This window comes from Saccostrea cucullata, unplaced genomic scaffold, assembly GCF_032062105.1.
Source record: "Saccostrea cucullata isolate Sc308-1 unplaced genomic scaffold, CSIRO_AGI_Scuc_v1 ctg147, whole genome shotgun sequence".
Taxonomy (NCBI): domain Eukaryota; kingdom Metazoa; phylum Mollusca; class Bivalvia; order Ostreida; family Ostreidae; genus Saccostrea; species Saccostrea cuccullata.
This window is the reverse complement of record NW_026927607.1, coordinates 27,350-50,922: the sequence shown is the minus strand read 5'-3', so window position 1 is coordinate 50,922 and position 23,573 is coordinate 27,350. Positions and strand designations below refer to the sequence as shown.

Sequence of the window (23,573 nt, the reverse complement as noted above, 5' to 3'; positions counted from 1 at the left end):
TTTTCTCACAGTTCTATAACTTATCTATTCTCTAGGAAATTGTGGCAATCATTATTTAAAGCCCCTGTTTCATTTCAAAGAATTTTAAGTACTTGATTATGTTAATTCAAAGCATCTAAATATTTTTTCATAGAAACTGCACTTACTGACAACATTTTAAAAAATATGATTATTTTATTCATTTTCTTAACTACTCGTATAAGTTCAACAAATATTTAACGACATTACCTTCAGTTGCAAATAATCCCAGTGATAGTCTAGAGGACATAAGAAATTAAGATTTTTTCCACAAATAAGAAAATTTTTACCCTAATTTGACTCTAAATGTCCATTGCTAAAAAGGACAACGCATTAGAAAGTATTCACAAAGGATATAAATCGTTTGCAACGCAGAATTTTATTTATTGATCTATCAAATAGTCAATTACATTACAACCATTCATCTAATAAAACTAATTTGCTTGTAATTAATCCACAGAGTCACAAAGAAGACATAGGTCGATCACATATGCACTCCGTCTTTGTCTTATTTTTAAAGACTTTTATGTAGCCTATAGCTACTTCCGGTCCAGTGTTATCTGACCGAGTATGATAGATGTAATTGTAAACATACCTAAAAATATGCAGATCGAAATTTACGTTTTTTCTGAAGTCTATTTTAGTGAGAGGCTATGACAGATAGAGTTGTTGTTAATTAGAAAGACCTAGACTGAACTACATTTTGTACAGGTCGTGATCTGGTGTCCCTTTTCTCTGCGATTGATTTGAAAATGTCTCATCATATACCCACTGGTTTGTTTTATCTATCAGTTTGAATTATTGTAACTAACAAAAAGCCCGGCAACGTTAGTTTAACTTACAATGAAAAAAAATGTGTTTGAGACTGAAAACCATTGTTGTATTTGACATTCAATAAATCACAATAGTATATAAAAGTGTTTACAAATACTTAACTTTGAGAATAAAAAAAACATGGGTGATTATGTTATACAAGTATCTGTCATGAATTCGCATAACTATACAACTCTTAAGCTTTAGAGTTAAACAAAAAAAAAAAAAAAAAAAAAAAATAAGTAACTGAGTCTGATAGTAAAAATGAGTTTTAGTCCATTTTGAATTTTTGTCAAAAAGTGGAAGATTGGGCGATATCATCGTACCCGAGGGGATTAATAATCACCTTGCCCGAAAACACAGTGAAGATTTGTTTTGTTACATGTTTATAAAAACTTAAAAAATCAATAAAATTGTAAAAATTGGTTTTATACGTCGAATATGTTTCTATGGATTTGTTTCAATGATCTAAGTGCGTCCTTCTAAGTTAAACAAGAAAATCAAAAACTACTTTGCTACGATCAAATTACCGGTAAGTGTCCGGCAAGAGATATTCACTCCTCCATGGCACCTGATCCCATCTCGTATGTTTTGGAGGTCTGTGTTTGCTCTGCGTCTATTTCGTATTGTTTAAGTAGACATGTGATCTTGAATACTATTCATTAACTCCATATGTTTTATTAAAACACACTTTAGAATGATAAAATACTTCCTTCCATATGGTTGCTTTTAAATTATTTACATCAACTAGTTGATGCCCTAATGATGCTTGAATTGCAGTGCCAACAAAATACAATAGAATTTGCGAATGTTGACATTAAAAAAAACATGTTTATATCCTTGTGTTACAGGCATTTTAGGTAGGGGTATGTATTTTTTTTTTTATCAAAAGAAAAATAAGTAACGTCAGGTGCCTGACATCAAGTTTTAAGTCACAATATTGCCCATGTTTTAGAAAGTTTACGTATAAAACAAACTCTAGCTTATCGAATCAAAGGAGAGACATAAACAAAAAATCTAGATGCAGGCAGAGGGTGTGACCGGTCAGCAAGGGATGCTCACTCCTCCCTGGCACTTGATCCTACCTTTGATGTTTCGGAGGTCCGTACGTGTTTGCTCTGCTCCTATTTTGTATTGTTTTATGGACTTTGATATATATTGAATACTGTTCGTTATCTCATTATCCTTCTCCATGATAGGAGGAGCTGGAGACAGAGAAGCTGAAATAATCACGTATCACATGCTTTTATTGTTGGTTTTCTATATGCGTCTTTCTCTGACAAAATATATAAAAAACGGAAGAATAACAGAACAAAAGATACGCAATGCTTTTATAATCATTCAAATTGTGCTTTTCGTCTAGTGTGTATCAGAAGATCACAAGAGAATTAAACTTTAAAACCCGTTTGTCTCACTCTTTTTAGTTAAAGGCCATTCTTAATTTACCTTTAATTAAAAAAGAATTTACTACGAAAAAATATTTTTCTACAGCAATTGGGAATTTAATCTGGTCATGTTCGTCTTTCAATTAACAAAACTTTCAGAGGCGTATGAAACTGATTAAATTTGAACACAAGGAAGTGATGCGGGTGAAATTAAAGTGTATACGTTTGATAACTCTTAAACACAAGGACGTAAAATACAGCTCATTTCAAGGGTTATCAATATACATACTTTCACATACTGAGGACGTATATGCATTGGTCTTAGCATTAATTTTCTTTATTGTTCATAAAAAAAACGATCACAACATTTGTGTGATTAAAAAAAGCTATGAGTCTATACATAGATTTTTTTTTATTTTTAAAAAATAGATCAGTTTCCTCTCAAAAATGCAAAAAATAGAGAAAAAAGTAGTAGAAAATACCTAAAAAATACCCTAATATTAGTGCAAAAGTAGACAAAATCAAAAGAAAATACCCAGAATATCAGTGTTAGTCTTCAACACTCGAATTTAAAATTATGGAGAACCTGTTGTGATGCATGTATACACTAAGCATGAGAGCCCTCATCAATCTCTGTATTGTAGATGGTTGAAGCATGTTTTCTACGAACACATTCTGTAAATAGATTTATGATACAGAGTGTATTTTGAACGAGGAAACCAGGATGTAGATATTAAAGGAAACCTATTGTATACATGAGGTCAAACTTCAAACTATATTATGTTCATTATGTTTGTGTCCGGTCTCGTGGAAGTAAAATGGCAAATCTGTATATAACAGGTGAGTATGTACCCAGCGATATTTATGCTATATATCTTCCTGCATGACCATTTGTGCGTACTCGAACAAATGTTGTTCACCATGTAACAAGACAAAAAAATCAATCAATCAATAATAAGATGGATTACAAACCATGAAATATGTACGAGGGTTGTCCAAAAAGTTCGTGGACAAATGCCTAATTTTCTTAAAGTCCGCAATGACAAATATGTACGATAATACCTGAATATAGACCATAATTTACATGTAGTAAACATACAAAAAACTAAACAATGCGCACTATAATATGGTCCGGCAAGTCTGACGTAATGCTAATTTCATGATAACATCAAAAACATGGATTTTGAATTTTTATAACATGTTCATGGACACGCGCTAATTTTCTATATCATACAAAACTGCCAAGTGAGTGCAATAATATTTATGTCTAGACCATAATTTATTTGATTTTTAAAATTCAAAAGAATATACACGATAACTTAGAAGCGTCATTAATATATACACCGTGTATACACAGGCTGCACAGTCCAGTCCGTCGACGCTATATTTATAACAACTTCATGTATAAGATACCTTATTTTCATCAAATAACAGTGATTTCCACTTCTTGTACATGTAGTGTCTTTTAAATTTTACAAATCGTTGAAAAATCGTATACACCAATTACAAATCAACAGACAAAATATATTCGAAGGATTTCAAGTTGTTTGAATAAATATTTTGTGTCTGATGTCGGTTCAACCATATTAAACCATAATTACAGTATATGATCGAATGCTGTCCCGTTCGGATGGCCAACGTCACTTTTTCTGTCAATTTTTGAAACATACTTCTTGCGGCTTTTGCTTAATAATCTAAATATGTATATAGCAAGCCATACTAAAAGTATAAAAAATTAAATTATGATAACCGCTGTATTTTTGATACGCTTAATTTTGATGAAGCTTTGAATCATTTTATAACGAAAATAATAATTTTAATCACAACACTTTATTTAAAAGTTTATGACATTTTAACCGTGGTCCGTGCGCACTATCGGCCACCTTTAATGACCACGATTATTACAAAACATAGATTTTTATAACAAATATTTTGGTATACAATAATTATATTTTGAACCATTAATTTTGACAAATACGTCATTTTCCTAGAACTTTTTGGACAACCCTCGTACATGTGATACAGTGTATCTATGTAGTTTGTTATTATCTCTTTTTTGGATGACATCTTTTTTCTCTGTTTATACACATTATCATAATAAAACTACGCATCAATGTTATCATTATTCTTCATATAGGGAAGAAAGCTCACTGTTTAGCCTAAACATAAGGGGGAAGTTTAACTTCGGGGAAAACTAGCTCTTCAAAACTGATCTTCCTGTAGAGTTACTGTATATGCATAGAGTGCAACACTTTGCTGCTTACTTCAGATTACATATGCTTGCATGTAGAGGTTTTATACATATATTTCAATCCTTAAATATAAGAAAGCTACTAAAAACTTGATTTAGTTTCAGGAAAATCCATTTCCTTTCTGTTTGGAACAAACTTTTCTTCTGTGAATACAATTTTAGGAGCATAAAAATTGCATTGTTACGTTCCAAATTTACATTCAGTATTCATTAACAGAAGATTTGTTCAATCCAATCATAGATACTTAATTTATTATCACACCTTAACTTTTTTTTATAGATCATCTTGTTCACTTTAGACAGATAACAGTACGCATGTACAATTCTCAAATAACATTCGTTATAATAGTACGTATTGTGAACAGAATTTGAAATCTGCAGTCACACTCACAGATAACAAGTGATTTATGTTCATGGGTTCCTCTTTATACAAATCGTCTAATAAGTAAACTTTCTTTTCTAGGTTTTTTGATTTATTATATAGTTTTCCCGAGTTTTGTATGCACTTGACAAAAAACGAGGTAAATATATTTAAGCTCTTTAGAAAACGTTTTGACACTAACAAAAATCCCCAACAAATAAATAATAACTCGTTTGAATCTTTTCAAGTACACATTAAATTCTAAATAAATGTGTTAGTTATATTTCAAGTATTTTTTTTAAAATTTTTATAAATACCGGTGTATATTGTATCTGCTTTGTGTTATTTAAATCAGCTTACTTTTCCAATAAACATGTAGGAAAAGGAAATAAAATATTTTTCTTTTAAGATATACTAAAAAATCTTTTTAAGATTGAATGAAAGACAATAATTATATAACTATAATTTCGACGAATTTTGCATTTATTTAAATCATGAATGAATGCTAATAATACTTAAATAAAAAAAATCTTATCGACATTTAATATCGTGTTCTTTTTTACTTTCCTGATGTATCATATGAAAAAAAAAATTATTTATCTAAAATTCAATTCCAACATGTAGAATGATAGATTGGCATGAAATTTAGAATAATAACTTCAAATATTAGTACTTCTATGGTAATCGACGTTGAGAAAGTTCTACTATAGTTTTGAAGTTATTCATTATCAGAAACGTGAAACGAGCAAGAGTTTATTCAACAAAATTATCAATACAAAGATATATTTTTCTTGAGCAAAAAGTGCTTTGTTAATACGTTGGGCATTATTTCAAGAGAATTTGACTTACCTTACCTAGCTCTCTATATATAGCACGGTAGCTTAGGGGTAAGACATTAGCTTTATGAACAGGAGTACTGGGGTCTCTGATCGAGCCGCCTGAAAACCTATGACAAAGATTGAAACTGGTCTTTAGCTAAGCGCCCTGAAGACAGATGTGTTTCAAGGGTCTTACAGTTATTTTTTTATGCAATATCCAATGTGACAGAAGGCGTTGGTTTAAAGAAGAATTTAATCCTAAATTAAAAAAAGAAATATTCAGGACAAATTAAAATTAAATTTGAATTTCTTATAGTAAATTATGAATATGGTGATATATGTAGATATATATGAATAATATGTTCTCTAATTTGAAAGAAAAACTAATTGAAACTAAAACATTTATTTTCGAAATGCATCTTAGCATAGTTATTATTGATTTTGCAGATCTTACTGTTTTGAAGAGATTGTTTCAGTTTTTCAAAAACATGGCACGTGCAACATCCTTAAAGAAAATTTGGAGCATTCCTTCAAAGGTATTAATTATTCCATATTCCATAAGAATGTTTAGCTGAATCAAATAAATATAGATACCTTAAATAAGTGATATTTTTAATATGCCAATAAAGAAAAAGGTATTCTACCTTCATTGTGTTACAACTGTAACTGTATTCTTGGCATTTATGTATTTGTATGCATATCTAATGCTAAAACAATCGAAGATTCAGGTCGGGTATATACTCGTGGAATTTTTGCCCTGTTTGTCTGTCTGTTGGTCTCTCCGTCTAGCTGTTTGGTTTTTTTTTTCAAAGCTTTGCCAATACCTTTTGATTGGTTGGAGGTTTGGATGATATATGTATTTTTTGTAGAAAGACCTTTCACTGGATACCAACAACCTTGACCTAGGGACCTTGACCCTATAGATTTCTGTACTTAGGAAAAAACTTTAAATTTGGCTATAACTTTTGAATAGTAAATGCTAGGGCTTTCATACTTCACATATGTAATTCTTGAGAGAAGACCTCACATTGGATACCAAGAACCTTGACCCTTTGACCTTGACCTTGGAGTTTGACCTACTTTAAAAACACAACATTGACCATATTTTTAGAGGGTTAGGACTAGGGCTTTCATACTTCACACATTTATTTCTTGTGACAAGAAATTTTATTTGATATCAAGAGCCTTGACCCTTTGACCTTGACCTTGAAGTTCGACCCATTTTTACACAAAAAGTTCCAAATTTTTACTTTGGCCCTAATTCTTTAATGGTAGATACTAAGAATATCATACTTTAAATTTCAATTTTTTTGGTAAGACCTTTCATTTAAAAAAAAAAAAAAAATGACCTTTTGACCTTGACCTTGGAGATTTCTGTACTTATACAAAAAACTTTAATCTTGGCTATAACTTTTGAACGGTAAGAGCTACGGCTTTCATACTTAAATATGTAATCCTTGTGAAAGCAAATTTCCTTGAATATCAACAACTTTGACCTTGTCCTTGGAGCTTAACCTATTTTTTTTTTTTTACAAACTTTAACCTTGGTCATAACTTTTGAACAGTAGAGGCTAGAACTTTTATATTTCACATATGTGATCCTTGTAACAAAACCTTTCAATGGATATCAAGAACCTTGACCCTTTGACCTTAGAGTGTGACCTACTTTTTACAAACTTTAACCTTGGCCATAACTTTTAAACGGTACAGGCTAGCGCTTTCATACTTCTCATATGTAGTCTTTGAGACAAAGCCTTTCCTTAGAAACCAACAACCTTGACCCTTTGACCTTGAACCCGGAGTTTGTCCTACAATTAAAAATGTCAACCTTGGTCATAACCCTTGTACAGGTGGTGCTGGGGTTTTATATTTCACATTTGTATTTCTTGTGAAAAGGCCTTACTTTAGGTACCAACATATTTGATCTGCATTTGAGAAAGCTTAACCTTCGCTATGTTGCCATACGGGGGCATCAGTGTTTCACAAACACATCTTGTTTTCCGATTAGACCTACTGTTGGGTGCAAATCTATTTGACCTTGAATTTGAAATTTGACGCACTTTTGCTAAAAGATTTCCAATTTTTAGGTAAACTCAGGTGACCTATTGCTATCCGTTTTCGTCCGTCGTCGTGCGTCGTGCGTTGTGCGTTAACATTTGAACATTATCAGCTTCTTCTCTGCAACCACTGAACTAATTTCAACCAAATTTGGCACAAAGCATCTATGGGTAAAGGAAAACAAAATTTCATTATCCTTGCCCCCTTGGGCCTGAGGGGTGGGGCAAAAACCACTAAAATTAATCAATCTTTAAAAATCTTCTTCTTAACTCCTGGACATCAAGCAGTCAAATTGTTTGCATGATTGTAATCAGCAATGAGTTCTCTACCAAAATTATGAAATTCATGGCCCTGAGATCAGGAGTTCTAGTGCTAGGGCGAGGCTAAATAAGTAGGTAGTGAAAATGCATTATTTCTTTGAAAATCTTCTTCTCTGTTCTTGGGTATTAAATAAACCAACTAAGTACATAGTTATGATGAACAAGAGTGCTTCTACCAAAATTGTGAATTTTATGGCCCCAGGGTCAGGGGTTCTGGTGTTAGGGCGGGGCTTTATCATTATATAGTGAAAATACATGAATTCTTTGAAAATCTTCTTCTCTGCTCCTGGGTATTAAATAAACTAAGTACATAGTTATGATGAGCAAGAGTGCTTCTACCAAAATTGTGAATTTTATGGCCCCAGGGTCAGGGGTTCTGGTGTTAGGGCGGGGCTCTATTGATTATATAGTGAAAATATATTAAATCTTTGAAAATTTTCTTCTCTGCTCCTGGGTATTAAGCAGATGAACTACCTATATAGTTATGATGGACAAGGGCTCTAATCTTCCAGAATTGTGAATTTCAAGGCCTCAGGGTCAGGGGTACCATAGGGGGGGGGGTGCTGTACTTATACACTGTATACGGAAAATGAATGAATGGTTTGAAATCTGCTCCTTGGTATTAATCAAATATCAAGGCCTAAGGGTCAGGGGTTCATGTGTGGTAGGGGCACTACTGGTTACTGCTGAATATTACTGATTAGTTGAAATGCATTTTTTGTTCCCCTACCCTGCGTATGGGTATTAAGTAAACAAACTAAGCAACTGCTAAGTGAATTGTTATGATGATCATTGGTGCCTCTTTCAAACTTGTGAATGCCATAGCATCTGGCTTAAAACATGAATCAAATTCAATCACTGGAAAGTTGTTGCATAATGCTCAGGTGACCTATAAGGCCCGTGGACCTTTTGTTAAACCTTGTTATAGCTTTTGAACAATTAACATTTTGATCATCACATTAAAGTTTGTACTACATTTTAAAGACATTCATCCTTGGAGATAACATTTTAACAGCCAGTATTAGGGCTTTCAGGTGTATTCCATATAACAAAATTTCTTTCCGGAACTCAACAATTATGGCCTTTTGACATTCACCTTGGAGTTGTACTTAGTTTCAGAACCTTAACCCCTGGTATTACTGTGAACTGTTTATGTTCTGATTTTTATATTTACACACGAAGTTTTTTTTTATGGAAAGGCCTTAAAATTTACGGTACCAGAGAACCGTTATTTTTTTTTTACCTTGACCTTGAACAAGAAGCTTGCACAACTCTCAAAAGAACATTAACCTTGTCCATAACTTTTGAATGGTCGCTGCTTCAGCTTTCATATTTCACAAGTATATGCATTCATTGACAAAAGTCGATTTATTGGATAATTGTAACATGTTTGATCTTTTAATCTTGACCTTCGAGTGTTACTTGCACTCGAGAAACTCAAACCTTGGCAAAAAGCTACATACCGGAACTATCAGAAATAACAACACATCTTTTCATTAATTTTCAGAAAGAAAGAATTCAGTCCATTCTTGCGAGGAACTCTGCGATATTTCTTTGACAAATCCGTCTTTGAAGAAAGTCAACATAGCCTCTATAAATGTATCCCGATTCGGATACAACAGAGATGTCGATTTCACCATACAGACTGGCAACTGTAATACAATAGACATGGCAAATCATTTCAACATAATCTGTGGACAGACCAGGAGCGTAGGTAAAGATGTTGATATTGTCCTTATTGAAAAGTGTTATATATTTTCAAAGATAAAACAATGTCAGTTTAATTGTAATTGTGCATCCTAATTCTTGCGTTCTAGAAAGCTGAAAAATTTTCTAAATTAATAAAACCTGCATATGGAAACAAAGTCCATGAATTTATGACTATTTTTTAGGGATGTCAACGAATAGTTGACTATTCGACTATCAGTCGAATGGACCGACGATCGAATAATGAAACGGCGTGCAAGAAAATGCAAGAAAATGTGTTAGTGTACAGTTAGTAATTAATTATTTCTCAATCACTGACCTTTTTTGTTAATTTTGTAAATTATGCAGCTCTAAACTTGACTTTGAAAATTATTAATTGGACTTGTACCAATTATATATTCACAAATACCTCTAAGAATGTTCAAATGCTAAGAACACTCCATAGCTGTAGAGTTTTCGATAATCATTAAGATAATAATCTTAAATAGTATGCTAGGATATACTGAACTTTAAAAACATCGTGCTGCGTGAACATTCTGTAAGCTTACTAAAATTAAACTGACTGAATGTGACGAGAATTCGTACATTTTGGAGAATCGCTGGTGTAAATCTATTTCATTTCATTATCTATGCAAATCTTTGAGATTCGGTGGGCAGTACAGGAATTTGATGTTACTATTTACATAAAATTGGTCTTGCTTGATTATAGATAAGCTATCGGTGAGATTATTATTTTTTTTAAATTCTGAATAGTCGACTATCATTCTAATAATGCAATCGAATGTTCGTCTAAGGAAAATGAACATTTTGACATCCCTACTATTTTCATACAATGCTTCGAAATTTAATAAACTGATAAAATTAAGTGGAGTGACTAACATATATAGTTGGAAAAGCAAAATATTTTTTTCAGGTATAGCAATACATGTGTATAAGAATAATTGCTAAGAAAACCTTGTGTTTTTGATAAATTTTGTCTAATAATTATTCTCAGAACCTGCTGGGGGTCTGGTGGTGGTGGAAGGTGGCGTTTTTACACCATCCATTCGTCAGGTGCCTGTGGGTGAAATTGTAAAACCTGAGGAATAATTGCTTTCCACATTTTTATACCAGTACCAATCACTATCATTTACTTTGCAGAAAAACATATTTTCGAGAGATGCCATGACAATCGTCAGTGTAGAAAAACAATTGGGGCTACATTATGTGATAGTTTGAATGGCAGAAAGGTTTGTCAGTATTCCCAAGGCTACATGTATTTTGACAAAAGATGTATTCAGAGTTAGTATTTCATTTACACATCCAGTTAGTTGAAAAAATTGCAATGAAACTTCTTGAAATTAGGAATGGTAGACCAGTAAACTTTTATTTTAAACACATAACATGCTAATTCTTTAGGTAGTGTTTCTTTCAATTCCACTTGTGAGTTGACAGACCAGTGCAGAATGAAAACTAAAGGCAGTGCTTGCATCAGAAAGAAAAAGAAGACAGAAAGACATGTCGGTGTGATGTTGGATTTCAAAGAAATGAGAATGAGTGCATATTAACAGGTATAACTGTCAAAATGGTATTTGAATGGTTTGAATTCATATTAAAACATCATGTTGAAAGCAGTTGTGGGTATGGTTTAGCTCTTATTCGGTTTAAAAAATGATCACTGAAATGATAAAAAATATATAATTCAAATATAACTTTATAATGAAATTTATATGTACATGTACATGTATAATTACCTTTTGAACAGTGGTAGCAGAGAGACGCGGTTTTTAATGCGAAAAATTTTGATAACGAAAATTACAGCTAAGCAATCTGAAAATTTTCACAATCATAAGAACTCACTTTGTAGAAATTTCAATGACATTTTTCTAATTAACTTTTAGACATATTTGACTTTCTATTTAAATCGAAATACAAAAGAGTCAACTAAATTTTACCGAAAAGATCAAATTAACGCAAGAACTGTTTTATTTTAGAACACAATACCGGTATTAATAAATGTAAGCCTATCAGCTATTAACGAGTCATTTTAACAACAGTAAGAACGTTGACAAGAAAGACAATGAAATTTAAAAAAAAATTGATTTCTTCTACATAAAAAACCCAATCAGATACATAATGAAAAGTTTATATTTCGCAGATGGATTTTTTAATGTATAGTTGTAAGATATGATTTTACAAATGTTTACTTATATAAGAAACATGAATATAGCGATCAATTATCGAACTCAAAATTATCGAAATATTATTTGTCCTATACCGGTTAAACCGGAAATGAATATAGGTTTCCTCTAAGTCTGTGCGTTCGTTTGTCTGTCTAGCTGTCCGACCATCTATGAAACATATGGAAATAACGAACAGTATTCAAGATCAAAAGTCCATAAGACAATACAAAATAAGCAAATAAGCACAGAGAACACACGGACCTCCAAAACATAGGAGGTGGGATCAGTTGCCGTGGAGGAGTGAATATTCCCTGCTGACCTGTCATACCTGCCGTGTGCTCCTTGTCACGATCGGGAAAAAAAAACCGAAAAAAATCGGTCGTCATTTCAGTGTATTAATAATGGACTTACAATAAGTATGAAAAACGTCAGCATTTGACTCAATCACAAAGTATATTTGCTGACAAGGTCATTGTATCGACCATAAAACTTGAAATGATGACTTAAAACGCGACAGCTAAATTTGCTGTTTCATCAATTTGTTTGTCAATAATTTACCTCGTGTAGAAATTTTTCATATGTAGAGCATGCTCTTGTATCGAATCAACTAAGATATATAAACTCCGAATGCAGATGATAAAGGTATATTGTTGCATACGTAAGGAAAGTTGACGATAGAAAAGTTAAAATCATTACGTTTATCATAGAATATTGTAACGTTCGGGTTTGATGAGTATTGATTTTTTAAATACCAATAATAGATAAATTGTTTTGCTGTCACCAGTTGTAAAACCCCAGTCACATTTCCAAAAACGACCAGCGGCCGACGGTTTTTGAATCAAAAAATGAGATTCTTTGGGTGGCAGTCGGCAGTTTATCGGCTGCTGCCTTTCCGATTTTGACCTCTTTTTTTTGTCGGCCGACCAATTTTGTGTGCATCGGTCCAAGTTATAATTTTTATCACCGTCGGTGGCCTATTTCTTCAATTTAAGTTATCCGTCGACCAACCTTTGATCATCGTTCGACCAACGGCGGTCAGTTTATTAAGTTGGTCGTCCGTCGTTTGACAATAAGGGTGTCCAAAATTTCGGCCGACGGTTAAAATCAAACTGTTGCTCAGAGCTGGATGATTGAGCGATGATTTGCCGACTTGTGAATATTAAACCTATTAAGGATACATAACACACAAAATTTTGATGAATGGATTGATATATATATATTGAACAGAAATAACATAAATTATTAATCCGTATGATATAAAGAAATCTTAAATATTCTTTGCTGCTTAGGTATGCGCCCTTTGTCGTTTTTATGCATTTCTATACAAAATTTTGCACACATTTTTAACATTGAGTCAGAATCTTACAAAATTCTGCCACTTTGCCTTGCAAACATTACTCAAGTCACCTATCTCTCTAAGTCACCTTATGTTCTTTATCCAAGTCATCGGGGTTCCTAGAAATTAATGTGACTGCTTCATGTCGCCCGATACTCGTGTCTGCCGATCTTGTTCTTTCAGCCGACGAGACCAGAAAAATTTAGTCGCCCGACCATCGGCTTAAATGTGACCTAGGCAAAACGTGAAATTTTATTTCAACCTGTTACCTATGAGGCAGGTTACAATAATTGGGTTCGAAGGTACCTAGTCTTGATTTAAAGAAGTATATAAAACAGTTGATATATATGTTTATTATAGCATCAAAGCATCAAAGAAAACAAATAATTTTGAATAAATATCTAAAATGTTTCTTTTGATAGTAAGTATATTAAGCATGTGATGCGTAGATAGGAGAGTTCTTGTGCTAAAGCCAACCATAATTAATTATAACCTATGCCACTTAAAAAAAGTCAAACATATACTAATCTGTGCTCGGTGCTAATCGGTGCGACTAGGCACACGGTACTACCCGGTTGGTACTCATTGTCGTCGGTGCCACAATTAATCTAAGCTAATCTAAAGCTCAATAAAATTGAATTAATTATTCTAAATTTATAATCACAAGCTTACACAGTCAACAATACTAAAGATGTACTCTAATAATTTAAGAAACAGACTTTGGTTCAGATCTCGCACCTATTAGTCAGTGACCATATTTTAATGCTAAAAAAATTTTAAAAATGTTTTCTAAAGAATTCACATCTTTCTATAATTCTAAATAGATTTACTAGTTTCAAAACTTATTTTCTAACCTATCTAAAATATGAATTTACCTTATTCCTGCCTGGCACCGACTGACACCGACTTTCTCTGACTATCACTTATTTTTCCGGAGGAGATCTGACAACGCCTGTTAGAGTTTGCTGCTTTTATAACGTGACGCAGTGATGCAGTGACTACGTCATATGTAAAATGTAAAACTCTAAAAGCAATACTTTCATCAATAAACGAGGCTAATCAAACCTACTTATAATACATCAAACGATCTATTATATCAGTCTATGTTTTATGATTATTTTAAGTTAATTATTTCTAGAGTTAAATATACATAAACAATTCGTCTGCTTACAATCTGGATATATAATTATCTCTACCATACAGTTTCTGCAATTAATACATCTTATGCATTTCCAGTTTGTCAAAAAATCCTTATAAATAATAAATAACTTATTGCTAAGTTCTACAAGACTTCCATTCAATCATAATAATTCTAAGGACACAATTTTAGAACATATATACTGCAGGTTAACGTAATGCACGTTTTACTGATCAAAATTAAACACTGACGTTCATCGTATCAAATGTAAATATGCACCAAAGTTCTACAAAGAAAAACGTAACCAGGAAAACATACATCCACAACACTAAAGGTTGGCTATGCAGGCGCAACAATATGACAGAGATATCGACGACATATTGTCAATCAACAATGGTTTCCATTCCTTTGTAGATACGATGTATCTTGGTGAGCCTGAAATAAAAATACTAAAAAGTCTGACACATCTGTTTCATACTTGGATATTTTACTTGAAAAAGATGTTAATGGTAGTCTAACAAACAAGCACTATGATAAATGTGATGACTTTAACTTTTCTATAATCAACTTCTCTTACTTATGCAGCTATATAGCTTCATCACTTGGCTAGGGAGTTTACATATCTCAGTTGATTCCATCAAGAGCATGCTCTACGAGTGAACACTTTCTAAAACGAGGTAAATTATTAACAAAGAAGTTGATGAAACAGGAATATCAACAGTCTCGTTTAAAGACATCATTTTCTAAATTCAATGGTCGATAGAATGACCTTGTCAGCAAATAACCTTTATCATTGAGTCAAATGCTGACTGACATTTTTCATTCTTAATCAATTTGTTAGCCCATTATTTATACACTGAATTGACGACGGATTTTTCCCTTATTTCTAAAACATGACAAGGAGCAGACGGCGAGTGTGAATGGTTGGCAGGTTTGCTTACTCCTCCATGGCACCTGATCCAACCTCTGATGTTTCAGAGGTCCTTGTTTGCTCTGCTCCTGTTTTGTATTGTTTTATGGATTTAGATATTGAATACTGTTCGTTATCTCCATATCCTTCACTTTAAAACAAATTTCCAAAAATTCTAGAACAAGAAGAATCAGAAAACACATGTATATAATAAATGAGTCGTGCATTTATATACAATAGAAAAGACAACTGTTGATTGGTAGGGACTTTGAATCGGACGATAGGTGGTCTGCGAAGAATAAAAATATACAATGTAGTGTACTGAAGTAGTAAAGTTTTCTGTTTGTATGGAACGTTTTGAGCTATCTTGGGAACTTTGACTGTCAAAGGAAAATTGTTTATCCGAATGCCTCCAAAACAGGTATTCAATAAATATAATAGCCAGTCAAATTGACGGTCTACGTAAAAACCGAGTAAACACGTATTCGACCGATGCATGTGGTATAGTAACTCCAGTAAACATAATAAATTCATGATTATATACATATTCATTGCTTTACGTGCTTTATAACAGAAACAGTGAGTCTAGCTCTCTTCTAGCTTAAAAGTTCCCAAGAATGGAGCCTAAAGCATCTAGACTAGTATTTCATACTCGTTCCTAAAAAAGGGTGTTCAATATTGCAATTGACGTTCGATAAGAAACAACCAGACTTTCCATTGAAACAAAAAAATCAATTCTTTAGATGCGCTTCCTTGAAGTTAAATTTTCTCTAAAGAGTTTGTAGCGTCATGGAACTTGATCTAACTTAAGAATTATAAGCAAACTATGTGTCAAGTGTTATAAATAAATTCGAGCTCTAAAATTTATTTCCGCCAATGCATTCCCACTTCCGTTTGCGATAAAATATCTTTGCACAAAATTTTCTCGTCATGATCAGCGATAAACTTTAAAAATTCAAAATACTGACAGCATAGCTTATTGGTAGCAATTTTCCTTTTATTTTTTAAAAGATAAAGTTTATGAAAACCTCCAATAAACAAACTCTCGGAAATGCTTAGAAAAACCAAAAACAATATGTCGCCAGGATTTAACACCCGTAGCTAAAGTGATAGACCCTTTATATCATTTCCTTTTTAGGGCGCGGTATTGTGTAAAATCCATTTCGATCAATGAGAAGGAGTATTTTTTTTTAAATTTGCATGGGTATACTTATACAGAGAATTGCATTTATCTCATCAGTTGCAAAGTTTGCTCCAAACAGTATATTGGTGAAACAGGAGATCTCCGCAGGAGAGTCAATAATCACCGTTCGACTGTTAGGACCAAAAAACTCAATGAACCCGTTGGGGAACATTTCAACTTTGAAGGGTCACAAATGGGAAGACATGACAGAAGGGGTGATTGACCATTACCCAAGAAGGACAGACGGTCAGAGAAAAAGCAAGGAAAAGTTCTGGATGCAAAGACTGAACTCATTCCGCCCTATCGGTATGAACAAATTAGGACTTCACCAGAATGAACGTGAACTACATCCAATTCCTGGTGATAATAAACTAAAGGGTGATTAGAAAGTTCGTTCCACATTTTTCCTTTTTTTCAAAATGAAATACGATGAGAAGATATTTACATTTTGTGATATTTCATGTTAACAGACTCCATTCTTGCTACTGATAAGGTTTTAAATGCTTTTGTTGAATCAATATGGGTAGGAGAGGTATTAAAACAGATGATATCTGTTCAGAAAAATTACGGATGCTACATATTTGTGACATATATTTAGCACGCAGGTCAAAGCATCCTTTCAAATATTATGCGAAAATTATCAAACCTGTGAAATTATTCAAAATGACAAACCTATTCTTTTGAAAAGTGATATATTGTTCTTATACCTACGCTCATCAGCTTGTCGTGAGCAAGATAAGCTATGAAGAAACAAAAGTAAACTATCCTTTATTTTCACTCAAAATGACTAGCATTCTATCATTCGGGAGCTTTAAAGATGTTATATATTTTTTCATATGGAAGAAAAATCCTATAATTTCCGACTAGAAATCATTTGCTTTAGATCTAAAGCACACTCTTGTGATTTTGTCAGACTTGAAAATTCATCTCTTTAGTAAAGCACTACTTTGAAATTTTTGAAAATATTTCATCCCAGAACGAACTTTCTTAACACCCCTTAGATCATTCTCTCCTTATAGTGTAAACTCTACAACTAATTTGCGTTTCCACCTCTAGACAACACTCATACCTATTTATAATTATTGCTTTCTCTTATGTTTATTATTTCTTATTCCGATAAATAGTCCTAAAACATTTCCAAATTTATGATAGATCCAATTTCATATGTTAAAATATACTTTCTATATTATCTTTCTTTGGTGTCTCTTTATCACGTATATTTTCTTGATACTAATTTTTACCCAAGCAATCTGTTTGAAAAATGATTTTATTTCCTTAAGTTGTCCAAGATTATTTCACGTTCGTCCGAACAATGCCGATGAACAAAATGTTAATCTACATGTACTTTCTCTTAAGTGTAATATGTAATTGTTACGAAGGAAGAACTTATTTATCCAAATACTGGTAAATGGCTTGTTCGCTCAAATAAAAATAAACTTGTCAGAAATATATATCAAATTTGATTAAAAAAAATTACATATTTTCAACGGAACAATAGTTTTTAATTAATTTACCACATTAATGGAAAAATTATGACCTTCATACGTGGATTTTTAAAACTTTTGTAAGTTAGTAAAGTCCAAACATAAAATTATGTATAACCCCTCCAAATGAAAGATACGTATTTGCCATTAAGGTACTAGGATTCTCTTTTGGTTTCTGGCTACATGTAGATGGAATATTCAATGTATATTTGACCATTTCTATTATATATGTAGATGTAAGAGATTTAAAAGATCATATTTTTCATATCTCATCACAATTGTACAACTTTAAATAAATATGGTAAACGGAGTTTGAAATCTAGCAGGGACTGTATTTTTGGCGCGTGAAATATCTTCTTTTCTGATTATCAAAATTATATTAGAACAATGAATTTGATTATAATTTTTACACAGTCAGAGACATGGATTTTTCAAACGTTATTTAAGGGGGGAGGTCTATGTCCTGAAAGTCTCTGTGTGAAATTTTCAAAACTTTGACATTTCTTTCGATTCAACTCGCTTTTAATTTTAAGGTATTAAAAACGGTACCTTTTTATGCTATTTTTTATTTACACTGGAGCACGCGCAAAAAAGTGTAAATAACTAAAAATATATTATTTTCAGGCATTATTTTTCTTTTTAAAAAAATGCTATTAAATGAACCAAAATTGAAAATCACATTCAAAATCAACATTTATTTCATTTATTTGACTTGTATCTTTAAGATGAAAGCAAATTTGTTGTAATTCATCTTGCATGAAAATTCATAATTGAGCACAATGCAAGTATCACCCCATTTCTCTTGTGGTATTTTTAACATGAATAAAAGGTAATATCTTAAAAGTCTTTGCTTGAAAATGTTGTAATATGTTCATATATTTAAGAAGAAATAAATTATTTTTTTATTTTCATAAAGGAAATAGTATATCTTTATGAGAAAAATAAACGAGAAACATGAAATAAGAAATCTTCTTTAATTTCGTACTCTAGTGTCATAAATTTGACATTTCCGCTCTAAGACAAGGGTAAATTAGCACAGAAGAACATCTGAAAATAAAAGTATTTTACGAAAAACAAGTATTTTGTTTTGAATAGTACCAATTTAATTAAATTGATTTAATATTTTCTTCTTGATTCCAATCATTTTGCCCCCCCCTTCATTTCCCGATCAACAACCAACACCTATTAGAACTTAGGAAAGTCTTTACAATTTAATCTACTTAGCAAATATAGATACAAGTGCATTTTAAGATATATTTTCTTAAATTTATCGAGAAAATACGATTTAAGTTAAACATATCTTCCTGATTTAAGACTCTTAATTTCTTTGCTGAATTTTATCTTATCCTTTTGCACCATCTAGGTATTTTTTCCACAAATGAAATTGCTATGAATTATCAACCAACGGAAGAGAATTCTAATATTAACAAACTCTATAGATCAAATTAAATTGTTATTAAAAATGCAAAAATTTGTAAATTGTGTTCTTATTGACTATAACACTGTAAGGCGATTGCAAAAGTCAACAGGTAAAAAAAAAGACGTCGTTATTGTGACGTCAAATAAGGCTGCTCTGAACAACATAGCCCCCTTTGAATTAATAATAAAGGACTATTGTTTTAAATTATATCAAATAAATATTAATTAAACCATCAAAACCTTTTTTTTAATCATTTTGTATCTCTTTATGACATCTTTACTAGTGTAAAGATGTAGAACACTTTATGTAAAATAAGAACAAGTTGAATTTAGGACACATATAAAATTAACTAAAATACAGACATAAAAAATAGAGATAATTTGGATACGCCGAAATCCATTTTTTAGCTATATACTAGTATGTTAATTTTGTAATATCATCTTATAGACCGTATTATAGTAATATCTTTTTATGCAAAAAGAAAAAAAAATTAATCTTTTGAAATAGAAGAAGGTATCGCATGATTTGATGCAGTACTTTTTTTTATTCTTAATGTCTTCTGTCACACTGGCTGGGTTTTCCATGTGATAGTATGAATAGAAACGATCTGTTGACAATTCATTATGACAATCATGACTTTACAACTTGAATAGAGTGACAGTCAACATTTGACCTGCTATTAAGGCTTTGTTTCCACCATAGAATGTTGACGTTAAAAGAGACTGTTAATTTCCTTGTATATCAAGCTTTTCGTCAAAATGTTGCCTTGTTTTAGGAATTATACGTAGAACATACTCTGGCATATCGAATCAAATGGTAGACATATATTCCAAATGTAGATGATAATAGTATATCATTGCTATAATAAGAGGAGCTGAAGTTAAGGAAGCTGAAGTCATCACTGATCACAAAGTTTTATCGTTAGTTTTTTTTTATAAGGGTCTTTCTTTAACAAAATATCCAAAACATGCAGCCATAACAGATCTAAAGATATGCAATGCATTTATATTTATTCAAACTGTGTTTTCGTCCAGTGTGTATCAGATGAACACAAGAGAATTAAACTTTAAAGCTACTTTGTATCACTCCTTTTTGATTGGTGTACCGATTAAAGGGAAATTTTTTACAAAGAAATATATTTTTTCTACAGCCAGGGGGACTTTAACCTGTTAATGTTGAAAAAAGACCAAAGGTCATTATTCTTCAGCAGTCAATGTTCGTCTTTACACCAACAGTTATTAAGCGTAAACAGACCTTTTAGAAGCGGATGAAACTGATTAAATTTGAGCACAAGGAAGTGATGGGGATGAAAGTATATAAGTTTGATAAATTTTAAGAGGTAGTCCACTGAAAATCAGGCAATGGGTGGCACATCGCATGTCATGGATTTTTATTAATTTTTGCATATAGACTTATTAAAGCAAGTGTTTACACATGACAACATCAAAAAAATTTTTAGTGCTCCTCTAGTCCTATTTTTGGTAAGTGCTCAATTTTAAGTGCAAAAAGGTCAACATGGGGGTAAAAACAATTACTACGTTTTTATTTTGTTTTATATGTACCAGATACGCAAAACCTGGATGTGTCTATCAATATTATTTATACCATAGACTCTTATCTTTAGTTTTAGTAATGAATAAGCATGATAAGACTCCAATTTATATTTCTTTAGAAAAAAATATGTGGTCCAAAATTGAGTTTAGTAAGTAGTTTTTTGAATTCATTATCCAATTTTCATTACGTTATAAAACCCAATACATTTCAATGACAGATTTTTTTTCTCATGTTATTATGAATACAAAGTACAAACTTTTGAGTCACTCAATAAAATCAGTGGGCACCCGTATATTGAGAGAAATAAAAGGAGTCAAATTTACCTATGTTTTACAATTTTTCACAATTAAACCGATCCTGACCGGAATTATATAAAGAAGGAAATACTATAATTGTAATGTTAAATTTGGCTCATTTGTTGTAATATGGCCAAAAATTACTTGATTTATTTTTTTACATGTCTTATGGGTGGCAATTGTCCTTAGTTTTATAAATTTACACTTCTTGCATTATTTTCAATCGGGATCGGTTTTATTTCAATCGGGATCGGTTTTTACCGTAAAACTAGAAATATTTTGCATTTAATGTATCAGAAAAAAATATGCTGGTCTTTTATTTCTGTTCAGTTAGTCAACTGTTTTAAAATTATTTTATCCATGGATTCAAATGTTTATACAATGTATTTAAAGTAAAATGTCTTTTACGTACATGAAGATTACAATCATGTACAACATCTGTTCGATTTCTTGATACTTGGTATTAAAAAATCAAAGTATTTGTACATGCATTATGCAACAACTGAGAGCAAACAGCTTATCTTTATTAAATATCTTATTTCCAACTAAAGTTTTTTTTTTAATTCTCTCATGAATTAAAGAGTCCAATTCTATCATTGGCGAAAATATACTTGCACTACCTAAATGCAGAAAATATTTAAATGTGCACAGTCTCGGCTTTATCCAAATTTTTTAAACCTGTCATCTATAAAAGCCATTTCCCCTATATTTTCATCTTATAAGATTTAATTTTATATTAATAAGAAAATAAGTTATTTCATGTATAGTATTATTATTTAAGAGCCTAGAAATCGCAAGCAAAAAGCCGGGACGGGGTGGGGGGGGGGGGGGGGGGCAAGGCGGCATATTTAAAAAAAAAAAAACTTTCATTAATGGGAAAACATTTTAAAATTGGCCAACATGGTCACATTTTTTAACTTCATATTGAATGTGAGTATGTGATTATTTTAATCACCAAATTGAACCAAAAAAAAAAAAACAACAACAAACAAACAAAAACAATACAAAACAAAAAATACGCCCACAAAATCTTCCGTTTTAGTTGCAAATTGAAGTAGGGAGTTCAACAGTAATTTTCCTCAATAAATATTTTTTAAATCTTATTTTTCACTTTTTTAATAAAATATTTTTAATCGTACCGCAGATCGTTTACTTTGGTTTGACTGCATAGATACATTGTAAATATAATCAAGTGTTTTTTTTTTTTGTTTTTTTTTTTGTGTGTGTGTGTACAGATATCATGAAATAAACATCTCAACTCCGTTGACTTGAATTAAATGTTGCGTAAATCTAAAATATTCATCTTTCCTTGATAATCAGAAGAAAATAAAATCTCTTCACATCCCAATTTTATAAGAAATATTCAATATAAACAATTAATTATTTGTACGCATAGCCTAGTAAATCAGTTTAAAAAATTAGTTCTCGGACATGTACAAAATTACTTTTAGCTGAGACGTCGCCCGTGAAAAAAATACATTTTTTATAAAAATATATGATTATTTAACATGTAGGATAATGCACTCTGAAAAGTAATTGAACAGAAAAAGAGAAATTATTTATTTTTAATAGTTTTATTTGCGCTTTTATGCAAAGAATTTACAAACTTCTTTGGAAAACTTGTCACTATTTAATTGTGACGCAATATTAGTCAGGTATATGACATCACTGATACATCAATGGAAACGTGGATTCAACCTGAATTATACTGCCAATCTTAATCTAAATATTACGTTTGGAGGCGAAAATGAATTCTATTTTGAAAATAAAGTAGTAATTTTTTGTTAAATAATTTCATTTTGTGTATATATTCTAAATATTTCACTAGGATTTCGATAGTAAGGTGTTTAGCAGATTTACCGATGCCACGGGAGATAACTCTTACATCGCAAAATTTCATAAAAACGTCTCTATATTTTGACAGAAAACTACTATCAAAAGTGTTTTGCCCACCAATTTTATTTTTGAAACTGAAAGACGAAATATTTCTAGATTTAGTTCAGCATGAATTATAGTCCTGTTAAATAAGTATTGGAAATTACAGTTCGTTGTTTCTGACCTAAATTCAATGGTTTATATAGGGGAATTCAAGAACACGAAACAAAAGGATATTTTACTAAATAAGCAATTTTAAAACAAATCTTCGATTACATTATTCCATTTGGACTACATTGATATTGTTTTCAATAAAATTTCAAATATTCGTCACATTCGATGTGCCTCCTATTAATACAACCCTGCCTGGTTTTTCGGCGGACTGCCTCTTAAACACATGGAAGTAAAATACAGCTCCTTTCAAGGTTAATCAATATACATATATTCAAAGACGTATACATTGGTCTCAGTATTAATTTTCTTT

General features: G+C 31.6%; 1 long non-coding RNA gene across 3 annotated transcripts in view; it reads left to right on the top strand.

Annotated features, from left to right (window-relative positions):
• The first annotated feature begins 2,573 nt into the window (after positions 1–2,573).
• Positions 2,574–23,573, top strand: part of LOC134274953 (uncharacterized) — a 40,017-nt gene continuing 19,017 nt past the window's right edge. The window contains exons 1-6 of one of the 3 annotated variants that reach the window (XR_009993739.1): positions 2,574–3,056; positions 4,931–4,988; positions 6,094–6,182; positions 9,532–9,738; positions 10,872–11,012; positions 11,130–11,281. This is a non-coding gene — a long non-coding RNA (uncharacterized LOC134274953). Of the gene's footprint in view, positions 3,057–4,930; positions 4,989–6,093; positions 6,183–9,531; positions 9,739–10,871; positions 11,017–11,129; positions 11,282–23,573 lie in introns of all 3 variants that reach the window. The other 2 variants (XR_009993738.1, XR_009993740.1) reach the window with 2 other exon arrangements.